Source organism: Cryptomeria japonica, chromosome 1 (assembly GCF_030272615.1).
Source record: "Cryptomeria japonica chromosome 1, Sugi_1.0, whole genome shotgun sequence".
Lineage (NCBI taxonomy): Eukaryota > Viridiplantae > Streptophyta > Pinopsida > Cupressales > Cupressaceae > Cryptomeria > Cryptomeria japonica.
In genome coordinates, this window is record NC_081405.1 from 560,068,714 (window position 1) to 560,090,490 (window position 21,777).

Below are 21,777 nucleotides of genomic sequence, written 5' to 3' on the forward strand. Positions count from 1 at the left end.
CAATCATAACAATTTGACAAAAAAGTACTTAAAATAAAATAAATTAAATACAAAAATGCATGCAAAAGACAAAATTCCACCCTAGGTTTATAATATAAGGAAAAAGAAAAGGGAAAAAGGAAAAACCTAAGTTGGTGATGCAGCTCACTAATCCTCAATTGTCAATGGCCTGTGAGAAGTGTTAATACCAGCATGACAAATGGGCCCACCCATGAATCCAATGTCTGTGCCATGAATGGCTGAAACATAAATATGAGTCAATCTATAAGAAATTAAAACAAATCAAAATATTTGTTCTCAAGAAAAATAAAACACAGTATGAAAACTTAAAGAATAAGAGAAAAATATCCTTTGAAGGGGTCAAATCTAAAACTTATTATCCACAAATTTATACTAATTTTATCAAAACATTGAATTACATCCTAGATCTAACATGTAATGCTCACTATTATCATCGCAATTGTATAGAGAGTAAACCACGTCAAAAGCAACAAAGATAATAATAGTAAGGATGAATAAACCAGGGCTGACAACTTCAAAGTTAGATGACTATTTTATATTATTATTATCGTAATATAATCCACTATCTATATATAAACATTCTACAATTCCTATTTGTTTAGATGTTCAAACAGGGAAAACAATCCATTAATTATTTGAGTGCCCTTCCTTTGTAAAACTTCCCTCATTTAATAGTTTTTTATTGGGATGTCGTCATCCTTAATCCCTATTAATCTAAAGTCTTGCATACCTTAAGAGGGAAGAGTTAATCCTCAACCCTAATCCTCAATTCCCTAATTTAAATATTGACTACATAACAACTCACCGTAATGACCCAAAATGCCACGTGCATGCCAAATAAGCTACTAACCGCTTATAATCCACTTCGAGCCAAGAAAAAGGGCCTAAACCCATCTTTTTGCTCCCATAAGATAGGAAGGGGTCTTAATTGCACCTTGCTACTTGTAATCCACTTAGAGTCAGAAAGAGGGCCTAACCTCACTTTTTTGCTCCCATGAGCTGGGAACTCATGGGAACAGGGCCTAACCCCGCCTTGCTGCTCATAAGCCACTTAGAGCCAAGAATAAGGTCCAACCCCACCCTTTTGCTCCCATGAGCCGAGAAGGGGGCCTAACCTCACCTTGCTGCTCATATGTGTGTCATAAATTTTCTCCAATATGCTTCAAACATTTGCTCAATATGTCCCATAGATCTGCTCCAATATGCTTCAAAATAAATTTGAAATACTCTTCATATTTCTCTACTCTATGACTGCTCTAGATCTGCTCTAATATGCTTAAGGACCTGCTCTCGAAGTCCCTTTGGATTTCATCATAAACCCTCTTTTACATCTGCTCTTAACTCTTGCTATAAATAGGAAAGATATTCGTTAGTTGCTTTAACTACTGTTTGTCCCTCAGGCTGCTAGGAACGAGACTCTATTACCAATTGTAATGTCCCCAATTTGAGATTAACCAATTAATTTATATTGCACTCTGGCTGTATGGCGTGAACCTTATTTACTGAGATCAGATTTCTCTACTTTCTTGATTGATTTATTCTTATTCTGGTCAAATGCCTTACCTTGCTTCGATTGCCACTATGTTTACTACACCACCAACTGCTATGTATTCGGTAATGCAGACCACTTATGAATCAATTATGAATCAATCTGCCTTAAAAGCACAAACTAGCATTATAGGATTCCATATTTGTCATAACAATTATTTCCAGAACTATAGTATTTTCTGCTAATCTTATTGTGTGACGAACTCAGTCTATTCTGCTCCTTTTATCAGAACAGATTTTCCAATTGATATGTTCTCTCCTCCATGAAGAGAGGCATCCCTTGTAAAGATGGTGTCTTCCAAATAGACGTAACTCTTCTTAAATAATTATTTCTGCCTCTTCAAATTATATAGCTGCCTTCTTATATTTTCATCTGCTCTTTCTAATGATTTTCTTTAATTTTCTAAAAGCTTCCTTTTATTCCCTTCCTCTTTTCTGCCCTTTCAAATGAATTCTTCTCCCTTTTATATCTCATGTTTGAGGGAGTCACAACTCTTCTTAGCATGCCTCTTGACTTTTCATTAAACTTAATTAACTTGTAATTATAATATATTATATTTTATTATTTATTTATATTTTAATTTAATTATTATTATATCCTCTTTCAGAAAATGATTTGTTTTTTTACAGGCTACTCACTGTTGCCTTACTATTGTCATGAAGAAAGAGACAACAGTTAACAAAGAGGGGTTAAGGGTTATATCTTAATTGAAGTTAACAATTGCTGACAAACATTCATGTCTTTGAATCTGTAAATCTCAATATTGGAAACTTTCCTCTCATATTAAAGTTATAGTTTGGACTTCTGACAATGATTATATTTGAAGTATGTTATTAGACTCTCTATGATTTTTTCTTATTTCTTTCAATGAGTCATGTTTTTTCATTCTGGGTTCTACTGAAGTTATATAATGTTGATTCCATGTATTTGTTTACTGAATCTACAGATTCTTATTCTTGTAATTATGAGATTCACAATTGTTCATGACGATTTGGAGATTAAACTTTGAGACAGTCATGGATGTGAGGTTAGGGCTGTTCTCAATAGGCCTGGTCTATTATTCTTTCTCTTACGAAGGCATTCAATGTACATAGGAAGAGGATTACTATATTTCTGGCTAGCAAATGCAATGCAAAGGGCACCAAATTCTTTGTAAAGATTCCTTTCAAATTCATTATTGATTATTATATGTCAAAAAGAGTTTGAACTGTCAGAGAAAAGAATCCAAGATGCCCGCTTGTTTGGGTTGAGTTCTCCTCTCTTGACGTAAAAATGTATTTTATAATTAGTTGGCACATTTATAGTTTGCATGACCATGGTGGCCATATTTTACTTAATTTTTTTTCTCGGATTTGTCATTCATTATGTTATTTCAGCTCAGTCAAACAAATTTCTTGGTGAAACATTTAAGAATGTATTTTCTTTTCTTGGTCGTTTGTCCCTACTGTGGTATCAAATAAATTTTTTCTCTAAGCAGGTAACTGTATATTTTGCTCTCAATTGATTGTAGTTTAACTTTGGATTTGTATGAATAGACAATTTAGATGCACAGAACAATAGAAGTGATAATTACGACACTCTTTCCTCGACAACCTGGAGTTAAGGGACTCCAGAGTCCAGACCCATAGAAAAGTGGTTGGCAAAGGTATTATACCATGACTGGTAAAGGTATTAGACCACACCCTGATACAGTTAGGAGTTATACCATGACTGGTAAACGAGTCAGTTTAACACAGCCGAGTGCTTATTGCCTAGCCAATGAAGAATTGTCATGACCATTTTTTCACTTAATTTATATGATTTAAAGAAAATATACTGTAGTGAGCTAAAATTTACCTTGTAGAATCTTGTACAGAAATCTGCCATCAAACCTTATATCCTTTTGGCTTCGTACATAAGGAGAAGATTCTCTTCCACATTTTTTTCACTCAAAAGACAGGTTATGAATTTGAGCTATTTCTTTTTTCCTTTTAGACTCTCAAATAAGACAAGAAAATAGCAGGTGATATGACATGAAAATAAAATATTTACAACTCCCAGCTCCCTATCATTTCCTGTCCTGCCAGTAATTTACATGATTAAAATTGAAAACATCAACCACCTTTGACCCCAGAGTTAAAGCATCAATGTGTGTGCAGGTGCAAAGAAAATCAAGGTGTACTCAAAGAAAATAATATAAGATATGTCTGAACTATGAAGACCACTTTCAATTGAACTAGAAAGACTGGTAAGATGTACTCATTGGATGAAGTCTCTGGTTTGATACCTGGTGGGAATGTCCCAAAGCATTGAACTCCTAAAATCTCTAGGACTGTGGAAAAGTCTTAAATAAACCTAAATTGCTGTTGTCTACACAGATGACAACCCGAACAGAAATCATAAAAGCTATGTGGTGGTTCAGGCTTGGGTTCAGTGATTGGCTGATTGTTTTCTCCTGTGAAAAGAACAGAATTAAGAACACAGTTGATACTATCAAATATCTTTCACTACTTGAAGATTATTAGTCTCTGCCTTTAGGCGGAGACTAATGTTTTCACTCTGACCATTTCAATTAATTCAGCTCTGCACAAAATGGTTATCCTATAGTTTTAAGCAATTTTCCTATTAAAGTGCTTTTTAGGATAATTATTTCTGTTTTGTGATTGGCTACTTAGCTTTTACCCAATGTTTTCCCCTTTTTTCCATTTAACAAAAATCTTCGGTGAAGGCAATAATTTCATGATTTATTTTCCCGTGGCCACTTGTCCCCTGCATGTAGCGCTATGGTTCTGTGGCATTCTGCACAGAAGTAAACGTGTCGGCTTCATCGATTCTTGTCTCCTTTGCAACCTATTAACAAAATTGATTTCCTTCCTTTCTTAGACAAATCTATCTGCGGGAGTCTTTTTCCTGCCCTTATAATTTCTTCCGGTTTTGGAAACAAACACTTTTGGACGTATAGATTATCCTACAACATTTTGATCCTGACTTCATGACTTCATGAGGTATACAGTTTTATTCCTGGTAGAATCTGAGTAGATCGAATGCATGAAATTTATTTGTTAACTAGTTAAGATATCATGTAGAGTTTTGAATAAACAGCTTACATTGAAATATTTAATATATCATTTCCCAGATTTGAGCTCAGCCGTAGATGATTTTATTTCATTTCCATCAAGTGATTTGTGATTTATTTGAATACTATAAATGTTTTGCTTGCTTTGGGCATCATTCAATTGAAAAAGTTCCTGACGTTACGAAACTTTGCAGATTAGAAAGATTTGCTTCTGCAGGTTAGAAAGCCAAGCCGTTAATGCCTTAATTTTGTTAATTTTATAGGTTTGTAAATGCAGAAGCTCAAAGAACACAATGAAACTGATCCAGCAAAGGCAAATGCCATACTGAGCATAGTCAATTGAAATTACACAATTCCCTCAAATTTGATACCTTATCAGTTATGTCTGTTTCCTCCAAGAACATTGACTCTAATAAAACTCTGACAACCTTATTAGATTTTTAGAACACATATTCATATTCTGCCATGAATTTTGGACTCTCAAACATGGAATCTGGTTCTGAAAGTAATCAAATTTAGCGAATCTATTGTTTACGCAGCCACAACACAGTATTTAAAAACTGAGTTGACTCAATTTTCTCTTCTTCAAATCAGTGTACTAGTTTTGTCATTAATATGTACAGCATAGTTAATTGGTAAACAATGCTCAAAAATAATTCTGTGAATAAAATGTACAGCATAGGAATTACTTCTATAATAAAATGTACAGCATAGCAACACATTTACTAAATTTTATTTAAAACTTCAATTTGCTATCTGGGTGCCATGTAAATGGAATGCTACTATGCATTGAACTTATGGTTTTGTCTCATTCTATAGATTTACATTCAAACAAGTTTTAAATGTGAATCTTAAGTTTGGGATACTTGTAAAAGTTCATACTATTTAGGGCTATATCCAATATCAGCATTGCTGTTACCTCCCAGCCCACATGAAAATTGATGGCATATTATGCCAAATAAGTTACATCCAGTGCAAAGTTTGCTTCTCCCCTCCAGCATTCGCAACAACACTTGCAATTGCCTGATGTAGCTTGCAACTGTAACTGTCACCCCAGCATTGTTACAAATCTCAAATTTATTGCGATGGCAGGGACTCCTATGCAGCTCTTGTTATACAAGGTTTTAATGCGATTTTGAAATAGTTTTCAATGGTGGAAAGTAGAAAGTGATTAGGGTTACATTTGCTGGATATTATTGCCCTACATCTATCCAAGAATGTGTAGAGGCGCTTTTGTGCCCTAGCCTCATGAATTCAATCAAGCAGAATGCCAAGATAGCCAAAATTAATGCAAAGAATTAAATCATGCCATTTTGAGCGATCTATTATTAAATTTCATAGGGTGTTTATCACTGCACAATTTTACTAGGCAGGGTAAACGATACATTACTCTGTTGCTTCATCTGCTCGCATGAACTGATGCCATTAACCCTACAATTCTATGGTGGTTGGGTGAGTGATAACCTGGGAAATGTATTTCATTGGTCTGCTCCCGGTAGGGCGACGACAATGCCCTACTGTCTATAGGGGGAAATTGGTCACTATCTGAGGGGGATTTCTGAAAAAGGTTGAACCGTACGACTGATTCTGAATCCCCCCAAACCTTAGCTTTTCTATCCCCCTGCGTCAAACCGAAGTAAACTCTACAAAGAATTACTCTACAAAGAATTACCTGGAAGAGGGTATTTGATCTCATTTGGTTGCTATTTTCTGATCCTCCGTTTTGCTTCTTCATCTTTTACCAGCCAGAATGTGAAAAACGAAAAAACAAATAATAGATAAACATCATGAACAGATGGACCAAGGAGTTTTCAGAGTTAAATATTGTTCATAAACGTGATTAACGCATCTTGGTGTAACAAATCAAAACAATAAATGATCTATGACAGTAAATAAATTATGTATTAGCTTACAAATTTTGAATTCGTTCGAATCTCGATATGGCTGAAGAATTCACAGAGGAGAAAACTGAGGATTTACTTTCAACGCCTGCCCACTACTCCGCTGGATTGGCCTGTGAGAGAAAAGAAGCCTGTAAAAACCTTTGATCCTTCCACCATTAGGGATAGCTCCAGAGAATTCATCATTGAACAGGGCAAAGGCAGACAGCTTAAGAACACTCCAAATGTGGCATATAAACTATCCAAGCTCACCAGAGGTGTTGAAATGACTTCTTTATGGAAGGCGCGGAAAGGCTTATCATTTTAAGAGGAATGTTTTGCAGTTTTCAGGGTTTGTTTGGGGTGAAGAAGAGGAGAATATACTAAAGCGAAAATTGAAATTGAAGGACAAGCTACAGAAGATGAAGGAAGATGATTTGTGGAGGGTATGTGATGTAATTGAACGTGAGTTTCATTACCGTTGTATGTTTGATTTGAATTGTCTTTACCGTTGTATGTAGGTTAGTTTCGAACATTTTTTCAATACCGCTGTAGGTTGGTTAGAACATTCTCTCAATGCTAGGTATTTTAGTACATATTTAAACAAATTAGTAGCTTTTAGGTATTAATTTTTTTCATATTTTAATTAATTTGTGTGTAATTTGATTATTATATTATAATTTTTATATAGTATTAATTAATATTACTATTTTTAGATGTGTAATGGATTTGTTATAATAATTTATATTTTGTATGTATGTTTATACAATTGATTAAAATAATTCATTTGTAAGAGTAGTGATAGAGAAAACACTAAATCTTAAAAACAACATATAATGGTAGCATGATGCTCTATAATTTGACCCGTAAATATTAGTGATGACAAGTACACAGACTAAAAAAAAAATCATTTAACTTAATCAAAACTTTTAGAAATATTATCAACATTGTTCCAACCAAAAATAAGTAAAAATCATCAATCATTTTTCAGAAATATGTAATATAAGGAAACTAAAGCAAATATACCTAGCAATTCAAATAGAACACAATAAATTTTTAACAATACAAATTTTTTATGTTGTCAAATGTGCTTGTGATTATTTCTTTTCTTACCTTGGTAGTTTTGGTGAGAAGTGAGTAGCAATGACAATAGTAACTTTCAAAAGATTTTAAAATCCATGTGCATGCTCTTACTTAAGTTTCTAATTCTCTCAAAGATACCCACTTCCTCTACCCTCTCCACATCTCTTCCTTGCGTACTTTTTTTATTTCATCTTTCTATATATTTGTTATATTTTATTATTTAGCAATAGGAAGTATCCTAATTTTTAGTATTTCATCTTTAAAAAAGAAGAGTCTCTACTTATACATTTATTATTATTAAATTGAATAGGCATTTGCTTTTCTTCTTTCTTTTGGAGAGGAGATGAATAAGATTCTTGAACATTCACTTTCAAGATATTTAGCAATAAATTTATGATCCCCTCAATCAAATAGGCATGGATCCTTTAGTGAGCTATTCTACCCTCCACCTAGCATACTTTTCTCTAGGGGCAAGTCATGAAATGTCACACTTCCCACCATATTTTAAGAGTTTCTAGATTATTGGACTAACAACTATCCTCTCCATGAGGATGCCCATGTGCATAGAATGTTGTTGTTCTGCAAGATTCCTATCTTCTAAAAGGAGTTCAAACTCAACTAGACAAAGAGGTCCCCATGACTTGGAAGATGTTCCACATAGGATACTTCTACATCCCTAATAGAACAAAGCAATTTAAAACTTACCCCATCTATAAATTTGTAAGATCCCAACTTGGAACAAAGTTGTGAAGCAAGGTGAAGATGTGACTTTGGCCTAGGGGAAGACATGAAAAAGTGTATTGTAGCATTTGTGACTTGGCGAAGATGATTGAAGAGGTAGTGGTGAAATGTTTGGGCATGTTTAATGGATTAGGAGGACCCTTTATTTCATGTCAGTAACATCCTCATCTCTCTCATATGCCTTTATGCATCATATTAGTCCTTGTTTTACATCACCAAATCATCCCTATCACAAGAGGTGGGATTTTGAAACACTACAACTACCATCCCCACCCTCAAATTTCCTCTTCCACCTTCCTTCATTAGACTCAATGATTGAACAATTGTAAACCTACTCGAGCTCCACTTGTTTTTGAAAGATTTGGAAATTTTGGTTTATTTTTCTCCTTCTACCTAAATTTATATTCTTATTTTTCCTACTCCTTAAAACCTCAAACTATCAACCCAATTTGTATATAAATCTAGCTAGGTTACAATTCCAAATTATCTACAAAATATAGCATGAGTATTTTTTTGTTAAGGTATTGAAAATCCTCTTTTTTGTAATGTTTGTTGTGAAGGTCATGGTTGTTGTAAATCGTCTTTTTATAAATGGTTGTGCCTATATGATTTGTCAATGGTATCCAAGTGTATAAGCAACATTTTTTATTTAGTATTTGTCACTGATTTTAATCTTTTTGAAAAATTCAAGTTTTGGGGAGTTATATCTAGCTGTTAAATTTATTATTGAGGTTTATCCAAGTTGCTGAGAGATTTTATTTTTTCTAGTAAATCTTGGTGAGGCTATGAGCAATTTCAACCATTTGTTGTAGTTTATGATCAAAGTATTTTTAGTAAGGATGATTGTTGATAGCTAAACAAATACTTTTACATTCTGGGTAGACTCATTTAATGGTGGTACATACATTAACCCATTCAAAAACTTTATTATGATATGCAAGAGTTTCTTGATTTTTTTAAAATGTAATTTTTTATATAGTAGTGCATATAAAAATAACATTTGTGCCTTATGATTTGGTGTGAAGGGTTTGTTTGATAAGTGACATGTTTTCAATGCAAAAATATGTGTATATGTGATCTAGTAAACATACAAAATATATAGAATGTCATATATAAACTAAAGTGCAATTGGGTCAATAGAGAAGTCTACCATTTAATAAGAGGTCTTTAAAAATATTATTTCTTTCTAATTTGAGATAAATTTTCAAACTTAAATAATTATATTTGGATATTTGTTAAACAAGAGTGCTCAATGGAGCATAAATGTTGTCCATCATTTAATAATTAAATAATCAATATGTTTACCTTTTGAGGGAGGGGAGGTTCACTCATAGGAGTGGTTATTTCTCTACTTGAGTAGATCTATAAAGCTAAGTTTCTAACTATGAATGTAAATATTTCTCAAGTACCACATAGTGTTTACTTAAATCTAATGGCATAATTGATTTCATAAGAGGCGCAAGTTCTTTATAGTAGGAAAAGAAATTTTAAAAGAAGAAATAAGTTTAACGCAAGCAATAAAACAATCTCATCCAATATTCTCGAAGTATACTAAAGTTAATCTAATTATATTAATATAATAAATTCAAAGGGACACACATGATTCGTAGATTTGGAGAATCTAATAATGTTAAAGAGACATACCCTTAAACTAGCTTTGAAATTGAAACAAATTAATATGTTGTATGACATTTTGATACATAGTTGCACTAAAAATGAATAAAGATGAGCAAGAGCTCTACTTTGATATTAAAATTAGCTTCTTTAAGTACAAAGATTCCATTAAATTTTTTTTTATTGTAATGAGACCATATTTATACCTATGAATTGGTGTGCACTATTTATCATACAAAAATGGAAGAAATCAAATCTTTACAATAAGACTATTATAAGATTGTATGACATGAAAATATTATAGTCAAAAGAAATAGGAAAACAACCTCCATGGAGGGCTACTTTTTAAAACATGAAGTGAAAGTTAATAGCCAGTGACAAGAGGAACACAAAATTTAGCAAGGGAGGAGACGATTCCTCATTGATGGTACTCAATGAGTGATATGTGTATGTGTATGTGTATGTGTATGTGTATGTGTATGTGTATGTGTATATGTATATTTTTATGTGTGTGTGTGTGTGTGTGTGTGTGTGTGTGTGTGTGTGTGTGTGTGTGTGTGTGTGTGTGTGTGTGTGTGTGTGTGTGTGTGTATGTATGTATATATACACACACACACATACATATATATGTACCCTACCAATAAATGAGAATGGTGATACTAAAGTTGAGTACGTCAATGGTGGAATATATAGGGATTTTTAGCTTCCCATGCTCTATGCAAATCATAAATATTGTTTGAGTGGATATTTTTAGCATTAGATGGTTCTAGCAAGGGAAATGCTTGCCACATCACCCAAATATGAGTTTGTCACTAACTATTTGACATACAAATTGAGATATTTGTTCCAAGCGTCAAAGTCATTTAATAATCAATTGAGAATGAGTCAAAAAAAAATTAAGTAAGCATTTTAAAGTATACATGTGGTTGAGGAGCAACAGAGAACTAGACATTAGATAATTGAGGAATAAGTGCATAAAGGGATGTGATAGTGGATAATTTTACTAATAAGAAGCCATTAAATATTCAAAGATAAATGTATTGATCATCATATATCCTCCCTTGCAATATTCCACTTTTTATTTGTGTCCAAATATGCATGATATCGTGTGCTTCAAAGCTCCTTTATACATAGTCCAAAGATATTGGACTATGTATAAAAGTACCAAGATTATGAGCTTTGACATGATATCAAAATAATACCTTACCTGCATTGATTACACCTATAGCCTACTCCTCTAGGAAAAATAGTGGTCAATATTTTGTGGTTCATTCTATGTGTGAAAATGAAACCCAACTTTCTTGTGTAAATAGCAACACCTAGGTTAACACGATCATAGTGCATAACCTGATGGTGAGCATCACTAAACAAGAGATGCAATGCGTCAAGTTCTTGTCGATGGTGTGATGATTTGGATTGAATATAAAATTTAGTAGAGGATTGAATACAAGAGTACAATAAATTGGAAGATGTAATCCATTGAATAAGTTAGTTGGGAAATTAAAACCATGAAGTAAGGTGATGTTGAAATAGATACAAAGTACGAAGTCGTATAATTTGATTGTTTTACAATATATAAAAACAGTTGAAATATACTGAAAAATTAAAGGTTGACAAATAAAATTTAAGAAATCATCAAGCAAAGTTATTCCATTGCATCAATGTTTGCTCTACTTTAGAGATTCCTTGATAAACTAGGATGGATATTTTTAGATAACAATTTCCAATACTTTTTGTATGTGTTTCAACAAATGCTATAAGATAATGTAACTTATATGTAAAAATTATAGTGTCAAATGCATGAAAGTCAAAATCAATGACATACCAACAAAAATACGCAAACTACTTGTTGAATGATTGTTTAAACTAGGTGGCATGATAAATATAAAATAAGACAAAATGTTTAACCCCAAGTAAAGATTAATGAAGAGAACACTAAAAAATTATACATATTTTGACATAATAAAATCTAGTGTATGTGCCTTAGTAGTAGTTCTTTATACACCATATAAAAAATATAAGAAAACATCATAAAATCATATGAAATTATAAAAAATGTTTTTTATAAATGGTAGAATAAGGCACAAAAAAGAAAAACAACACCAAAAAGCTCTCTTATGATGGTATTTAACTGATATAAATGTGAAAACAATCTGCTTGGTTTCTTGCAAGATCCATTGCACATCTAATATTATAATAATGAATAGTCATTTATTGTAACAAATTACAATATGAAAGTTTGAAACTAAGCTTGTGATACTTACAAAAGCCCTCTTGACCTAAACAAAATTCTTATAACTACAATCTCTACTTACAAGAATAAAATGCCACCTTGAAAGCACAATCTCAATGCTTGGAAAAAGTAAATTATAAAAGATAGTAAATGTAAGTCAAAAGAAACAAAGACTTGATTACAAATACATGACAAAATTGTAGAACAAATTTAAGACCAAAATACCCAAGATAGTACCTTGAAAATTTCGTTGAATGTCCAAAACTAAAATAAATACCATTACTCTTATATACAATATAACATAAGTTGTTATAATCAACATGCTTTTCTGCTCATTTGTATTATAGGTTCATTTTGGAGCAAAGTGGTACAAATTTGAGATCACCATTTAGCCTTTTGATTATCCATATTAAATATGCGAGGGCAAACTTAGAAGAGCTTGAAGTTGGAGGTGGTTGCCAAATCCATAATGTAGCTACAATTTTTGAGTTTTTCTGGATTAAATACAACCCTACCATTGAATGTAGAAGGCCTAATAACCTAAAGATCAACTAATTCATCAAATTCCAAGGTGCATATGGTTTTGACTTAATTTGTCCAATTTTAAAATTAGTTATGGCTTTGTGCTTACTCAATCCAAACTAGTAGGTATGTGCCAAGTTCCATGCTAAAAGGCTCAAATTGTGTTCTTAGGACATGTAAGAAAAGGACATTAGCTCTGATTTATCATCACAACCACAAACAATTAACCCCCATCATTAGAAATCATTCACTATTAGATTCATCCTACCTAGAATATTCATGACCTTTTGTAACATCGTCTTATGTTAGTCACTCCTTATTGTATCAACCTTTATATCAACAAATATTAAAGCCCTAGTTCTTGCACTACTCACTCCATAAATCATTATAATTTTATTGAAGTCTTAAAACCCTAGTTATTAGAATTTCATGATCTAATAGCTTGCATATGTAATGCCCGCCAAAATACCCTAGAGAAATAAACCAAAATATACTAACAAAAGAGATAAAAAAAAGTTCTTTTAAGTTAATCACCACTCCAATGCTAACATCAACTTCTTGAATACACATTACTTCCTTAAATCATTATTGCATCATAACAATACACATGAATTACATAAAAATAACCATTGAACCATATTACACAAGTGAAATATCCATTCAATCATTAACTTAAATCCATCATTAAATTATACAATATATATCCATTTCCTAGGGTATCTCGACATCACTACTTGACATAAAAACCAACACATGTATCATAACCATATAAAACATCATAAGCTATCATATAACCTATCTTTGACTTTCCGTTCAACTATATCAATTTTATAAATATTATAACCATTCTCTCAAACAAACTAGAGAATCCTATAACTTCAATACCTAACTCAAGATAACTATCTCAATCAACTAAGCAACATAATCTCTTTCAACTAAATAATTTCCAATACCTTAAACAATGACTATAATAGAAAATACTATCATTTCAATTAATTTTCCCATAAGCTTACACATACAATTTCCTTCATACAATATAAACGCAATGCAAGTACAAAATACTATCTCTTTCTTCTACATAGTATGATGATCCAACATTACATAAAATAATAGCTAAAACATCAATTAATACATCATATGAACTTCTCCTAACTATTACATCAATATCCCTTTCAAATACATCATATGAAGATACATATCATAAGGGTGTGTATTTTCTTTCATGATTACATAGAATGGAATACATGATCTCTTTTACATATATATAGCTTCATGATACAATGTTTCATTCTCTTGGAAGTACATAGAAATAATCTCCAAGAATAATCACATGACAAAGAATCCAATCCACGCACGCTAGCATCCAAGAAGAATATCCCAATGGAAGAAGGCATCAAACCACCCGACCATGTAGAACCCAATAGGAACCACCCCCTGTGCTAGGAGCTGACAAAGGTTCCAACTCACATTCAAGACCTAAGCTGACACCTAACAACCATAGGATACAACATGACACCACAAGATACCAATTTAAGAAATATATCATCAAAACACATCACATGGCTGAAACAAAGAATACACATCAAAACACTACAATGCTAACATCAACTTCTCGAATGCATATTGCTTCCTTAAATCATTATTGCATCATAACAATACACACGAATTACATAAAAAGTAACCATGGAACCATATTATGCAAGTGGAATATCCATTGAATCATTAACTTAACTCCATCATTAAATCATACAATATATATCCATTTCCTAGGGTATCTCAACGTCACTACTTGACATAAAATTAGCACATATCATAACCATATAAAACATCATAAGCTATCATATAACCTATCATTGACTTTCCTTTCAGCTATATCAATTTCATTAACTTCTAATAACCTTCTTTCAATCATTCAACATAAATATTATAACCATTCTCTTAAACAAACGAGAGAATCTTATAACTTCAATACCTAACTCAAGATAACTAGCTCAATCAACTAAGCAACATAATCTCTTACAACTAAATGATTTCCAATACCTTAAATAATGACTATAATAGAAAATATTATCCTTTCAATTAATTTTCCCATAAGCTTACACATACAATTTCCTTCATACAATATCAACACAATGCAAGTACAAAATACTATCTCTTTCTTCCACATAGAATGACGATCCAACATTACATAAAAGAATAGCTAAAACATCAATGAATACATCATATGAACTTCTCCTAACTATTACATCAATATCCCTTTCAAATACATCATATGAAGATACATATCATAATGGTGCATTTTTTCTTTCACGATTACGTAGCATGAAATACATGATCTCTTTTACATATATATAGCTTCATGATACAATGTTTCATTCTCCTGGAAGTACATAGAAATCACTTCCAAGAATAAACACATGACACAAAATCTAATCCACGCACGCTAGCATCCAAGAAGAATATCCCAATGGAAGAAGGCATCAAACCACCCGACCATGTGGAACCCAATAGGAACCACCCCCTGTTCTAGGAGATGAGAAAGGTTCCAACTCACACTCAAGACCTAAGTTGACACCTAACAACCATAGGATACAACATGACACCACAAGACACCAACATAGGAAATATAACATCAAAACACATTACATGGCTGAAACAAAGAATCAATAAATCAAGACATATGGAAAATGGACATGTGTGAGATAGAGTGTCATCACATGCTAACCTCATGTGGCATCCATCTCCACCTTGGAGTCACTCAAGGGAGATCGGGTATACCGCTCCAACGGTCTTCCCACTCAAGGATCTCAAAACCATCTCCTTGGGTCCATCCAATTGGGGCATACAAAATCATATTCTTTATCTTGATTAGGTGATTTACTAAATACCCAACCCACTGGTCAATTATTAATAATGTTATCACTTTCAAATTAACCATAAACTCTTCATGTGGTTCCATAAATCTAGACCCCCTTCCTCGAGATCTAGTGCTCATAACCTAGGTCCAACACATGCAAGAGTCCACTCTCCCAAACATGGACCAAGACCATAACGTAAAAACATGACAAGATACATCACAATAACAACATAAAGATCTACATAAAATTGATGCAACTAAAACTCGAGATGAACATTATCATAGAATCTGAGAGCTAGTCATCAAAAGATAAACCATAGGCTCAAAATGCCATATTGCAACAATAAGAAAGCCTCCAAGAATATCAAATATACATAATCAAGGGAAACACATGAATCCAATGGCATAGAATACTCCTCTACAGTGAGGCACAACATATCATTTTGTTGGAGTTGCACATAAACCTCCTCAACAACAAGGAAACACTCAACTTGTTGGAGCAACATAACAATCCCTCAACGAACAAGTGCAAAACCTCTTTCCAAAGCCAAAATATATTCATACATATCACAAATGAATAGAAAAATGCCCAAAAATAATTAAAAGCAACAAGATAGCCTCTGGAGTCAAAATCCATCAAAACCGACAAAACCCAGAAAACAAAAATAGTTCAACACATGCAAACTATAGAATGGTGCATTGGGAGTGAATAATGGATCGTACGCCCCAAAATTTAGCACATCCACCCCAAAAATTATCCCATAGGAGTTAAGAGCAAAAAAAAAGAGTTTTGGGTATTTTGCGATTGACAGGTGTGCCCAGGTTCGGGTAGAGGCATAATCAGGGCCTACAATCAACTCAAAACACAAAAGGGAACCTCCTCTAATATTGATTAGGGTTTTGCACAATCCTAAGGAGATCATAAAGCTAAGATTTTGATCACATTTGACAAACATATACACCAAAAAGTGTCACAGAGATATCCAACCAGGTGCGGACCTTAGCAAGGGGTCTCCAAACACTATGGGGACCTAAAAAAGGGTATACAAGGCAATACAAAACCACACAATACATATGTCATTGCATAAAGAAATCACAAATATTTAAAAGCCACATAAAAACAAATTCAAAACCCCCATTTCTACCCAATGCGTGAAATCTAAAACACAAATCTAAATACAAATTTTCCCAAATCCTTCCTTGAATTCAACAATGATAATAACTAAAAATAAATTCCTATTTCCCAAACAAACAATCTTGAAGACACTTGCAAACAATCTTTTTAAATACAAATATGGAGTGCAAAGAATCATTAAGCCAACCTAGAAAAGAAGCATATGAATCGTATAAATCCATCAAAGTGGTTCTACATACTAACAACCACAAGAACCATCAAATCTCATATATCATATAGTATGTCTAGCATCATCAATCACATGAATCTCCAAATATAATGAGTCATATCAAATAACATAAATCCACATAGAGTACTAGCATCAATTATATCACTAAGATAGCAATAGAGTCATAAAACCATCTAAGTAACCACCATATGTCTATATAAGTCTATAAAAATGCAAATCAAAATTCAAGTTTAGGAGGGACACTACAACATAAATGGTGCTTGTGTTTTCCAAATATTATAAAAATTATTGAATCATAACAGGGTTTGACTAAGGAAAATTGGTGAGAACTTGGTCATCTTCTTTTTCTATCATAGAAAGTTCTATAAATGTTCTTCCACATTAATTAGTCTTCTCCTTGCAAGTGTATGCACAAACAATTGTTTATTACAAGTATCAATTGTTTGAGGATCATAGGTTCAAGAATCTCCCTTTCTCAAATACTAAGGATACCTTTCTTTTAATTATTTTGTTTATATTTCAATTCTAAATCAAGTATATGTTTCTACTTTTATATTGATTATCTGTTTATATAAGTTTAATACAAATATTTTCTACAATTTTTATATGTAACGTTGTTTTATTTCCCTAGAATTATATATAATTTTATCATTAAAAAATATCAGTTTTTATATATGTTTTTAACCATCTTTAAAAAATAAAAAAATCTATTGATCTTCTTTAAAAAAATGATATACATTTTTTTATAATAAATATTTTTTTCAACATATCTCTTACAATATAAAATTATTTATGAAAATAACTTTTAGAGTTATGATATGTGCATCATTTTTTTTCTAGCAAGAGCCGCATGTCTTTTCGACAACATAGATGTTGTTGTATCCACAATGATTATACTAAACACAATTTTTAATATTCTAATCATAATTCCTCTCAACATCAATGCTATGGATGATCCTAGTAGACATGTATTCTCTTTATCATCAACGCTATGGATGGTCCCAATAGACACATATTCTCTTTATCACTTACAATAATATGATAAAATACATGTGATTAACCTAACAAAAATAGTAATCAGTAATCCTTGATTAACTATTGCTCTTATAAAATTTATTATGTTTTATATCAAATAAAACAATTTACAATTTACTATTATTATTAAGAATGTCATCTAAAGTGTATATTCCACCAATGTTGAAGTAATTTGCAAGCTTGATTGGTGTGTCAGGGTGCAAGAAGCGAATGCCATTCACAACATAACGTTAATTTTATTGATGAGTGGAGTAGAATTTTCAAGCTTGAAAGTTCTATCAATGGTGATGTTTCCATATTCTCCACCTTCCAAATTGTAGACTAAAATTTCTCTGAATTTGTCATAACAAACTTTAGCTTTATCTAAATATCTATACTGCTTTTGCCACCAAATACACTATTGTTTATGGTTTCTTTAGCTCACAATCCCCTTACTGAATACCCAAATATTGTTCTTCTCAGGTTATTCAGAGGTCACGTCCATGTTTTGAAAAAGTTATTCATTTCAGCCACTCAGAACAATTTGAATAAGATAAGATGGCTTTTAATGTCCTCTGTAGGCCAAATTCATGCAGTACCTAGCAAATTGTGCTTACTTGTTTAGACGATTTCCTACCATTCTTTTGTTCATATATAATTTTTTAAAGTTTTGTTTGAGTTATTTGATTTAGGAATTTCATGTGTTAGGTCAATGACTGCAAATATATGTTGTAATTAAATGTATTAGTATCTGCAACTATGGCCTATTTGGGAAGTTAGCTATTGAAACCACTTGTGCTTGTTGTGCTAGGAAAAGGTTACAATTGGCAATTGGAGAGCCCTCCCGCAGACAACTGGTAATGAAAAACAAAAATTGTCTAAACAAAATTAGCATCCATTACAATCTTTCTGAAAATTTCTCCAGTAGAAGCAATTTATAAATTTGTTTTTAGTTTGGAAATAGCAATAAATTATTTTTGTAAATATTTTTAATTGTCAATGAAATGTCTCAATGTGTCAAATCCCAGCTTAGTGTTTGTAATTTGCATTAGAATTGCAATATCAAATTTCAAAGCAACAACGATTTTGAAAGAAAATGTTATTGTGATTTGAATTTTTTTTTATTTCACTTCTATCTTGAATTTCAAGAGTTGGAAGATCATATGAAAATTCTATGTTTAGCATTTTAAGAAATTCCACCGGTTTAATTATTGGCAAGCATTTTAAGAATTTGTAACTATACCTTCATTTATTGAATCCATAAACAAATAAACTAAAAAATCTTAATGGTCATTCTTTGATTTCTAATTTATTTTCCCTCATCTATATATTGTTCAAAGAATTGTCCTCCATGTTTGTGTGTTTTGAATGAGGTCTCTAGCAACATATATGGGTATCAATAATAAGTACAATAACAACCTGCCATACAATTGTAATATAAAATTGTGGAGACGTTTGCTTATTTTTTATTGTTAAAGCATAGATTAGATTTTGGGGTACCTTTTGCATGATTGGTTTGTAATTAATTGCTGCAACTACTTGTTTTCATCCTTTGGACTTTGGATTCTTGTTGGGACAATTGTCTGTTCATACTGGGACCTCTCTGGTTAATACAACCACTAGTATATTAGCTATTGAAGTCCATACTCAAACTCAAGAAAAACCCCAAAACTTAAAGGTGATTTTTAGCTCAGATGTCGTCTACTCGCTTTCTGATTTTACTAAATGAAAATTCCAGGGAAATCTTAGTTGACATTTTGGGTGTCTTCAACAGTAGTTTTCCAAATTAAAGAAAAGAAAAGAAAGAAGAGTTGCTAGATTAAAGAACAGAGAATGGTTAACAATAAATATAGAAATCATGAGAATTGAAATAATAGCTCACCAACATCTGAGAAGTCTACCGCTTGAACAATTTGGAGAATCAAATGTAGTTGGTTCAAGAACAAAGGGAAAATGGGATAGATGCATAGGTTAGATTTACTACCTATCCGCTGCACACATTTTTCATTTAGGAACTCGGGAAACCAATACATATTAAATGTGCATTAATGAGATCATTGAATTTTATGCACGGACAATGATATACGTCTTAAATGTGTGCAAACATGTCAGACTTTGTATTCATAAAAATAGTTAGCTAGATCTAGCTCTGTATTCATTCCCGTTTTTTTCAATTAAAAATATTTATCTAGATTCTGAAAACACCTTAAATAAAATTAAAAAATAACATTATGATAGAAGAGCCAATAGAAGAATAGATAAATAATTTTATGTAAATAAAAAAATATGTAGTAAATTCAAAAAAGAATTATGCACCCACTGTTACTGAGCCAATAGAAGAATAGATAAATACTATTATGTAAATAACAAAAAAAATATGTAGTAAATTCAAACTATATAAATGTAAAGTAATAAATTAAATTTTTTAAATATGATTAGTCAACATTAAAAATAAATTGCATCCAAGGGATGCATAAATAACCTAATAATAATAATAATAAGAACGGCCTATGAATCTGACCCACGACTTCAATTCTCATCTATAAGAGAAAAGCATCCTCCCCTAACAACAAGAAAGATAACATACAATAATGAGAAATAAATCGGGAATTATTTTTTGAATAATGTCATTTGGCTTATGAAAGCAGGCCAGTGTATTTCATTATACTTCTACTCCACCTACAATAGTTTGTCACTTACTTTCTCATTATACTATTTAATTTACAATAACCATAGCTCAAAATATTAGAAACCTTACCTAAATTGGATATGTTCAATTAATGAAACAATAAAAAATACTAACCACTTTATTGAATTTCCTAAAGATTCTTTATTTCATGGGAATGAGTTTGTTATCAATATTATTTCTTTCTACAAATATTTGTTCATGATATTCAACATGAATTACTCAATACCTTTCGCATGGAAAAATTCACTAAAAATGGCAAGATACATAAAACAATGGAGCAATTGATAGAATGAGTATGCTATCAATAGTAATGTTTTCTACCATTACCTTTCAATATTTGTCCATGAAATGCCTTTTGTATGGAAAAATCCACTAAAAATGGCAAGATACATAAAACAGTAGAAATCTATTATCAATTTCTTAGATAGCCAAAATTATAATGATAATTGAAATATGGGTAGGTCATCCTTTTAGAATATGATTGTATTACTCTTATGGTACATAACGACAGTTTCATATTACACTTATGTTGCCTCTTATTTTCTCTCTACAAAATTTATTTTATATCACAATTAATAAGTTGCTTCCCAAGTATTAGTACAACCCTCTTATATTACAATTATGTAGCTCATCATATAGTTGTGATATGCTCCCAAGTATTGTCCAAAATTATTTCTTATTGTTTTTTCTTTGAGCCAATGAAAGAAACTTGTAAATAAATAAATAAAAATAATAATAGATATTATTATCATATCAAAATATAACTTTTTTTATATTGAACAAAGCAATAAAGGATTACAAAATTGGAGCTACAAAGGTAGCTAAAATACATAGTTGAATTACCAGTTATCTAGCCACAAAGGCAACAAGAAAAAGACAAGAATTACACATAGTGTATACACCTAAAAAATGGTCTAAAAATAATTAATTAAATAAGCAATTATTTAATTAATCCCCCTTCCTAATTTAATTGAATCCATTAGCAATTTGATTAAATCCCTTTCATCTACTTATTAATAAATCTAAGGATTTATTTAATAAGTTCATTTCAATGGTCCACTTTGATTAATTAATCCAAATTAATTAATCCTCTCCCCATCTAATTCATTCCTTCTATTCGCCTAATTAATTAAAACAAATCAATTTATGAGTTGT

The 21,777-nt window shown here is 31.7% G+C and overlaps 1 long non-coding RNA gene across 2 annotated transcripts in view; it reads right to left on the minus strand.

Annotated features, from left to right (window-relative positions):
• Positions 1-6,942, minus strand: part of LOC131875491 (uncharacterized) — an 87,397-nt gene extending 80,455 nt beyond the window's left edge. For both annotated transcript variants that reach the window (XR_009372354.1, XR_009372353.1), the window contains exons 1-3: positions 6,539-6,942; positions 6,298-6,360; positions 127-239 (exon numbers count right to left, since the gene is read on the minus strand). This is a non-coding gene — a long non-coding RNA (uncharacterized LOC131875491). The remainder of the gene's footprint in view (positions 1-126; positions 240-6,297; positions 6,361-6,538) is intronic.
• Between the last annotated feature and the right edge of the window lie 14,835 nt (positions 6,943-21,777).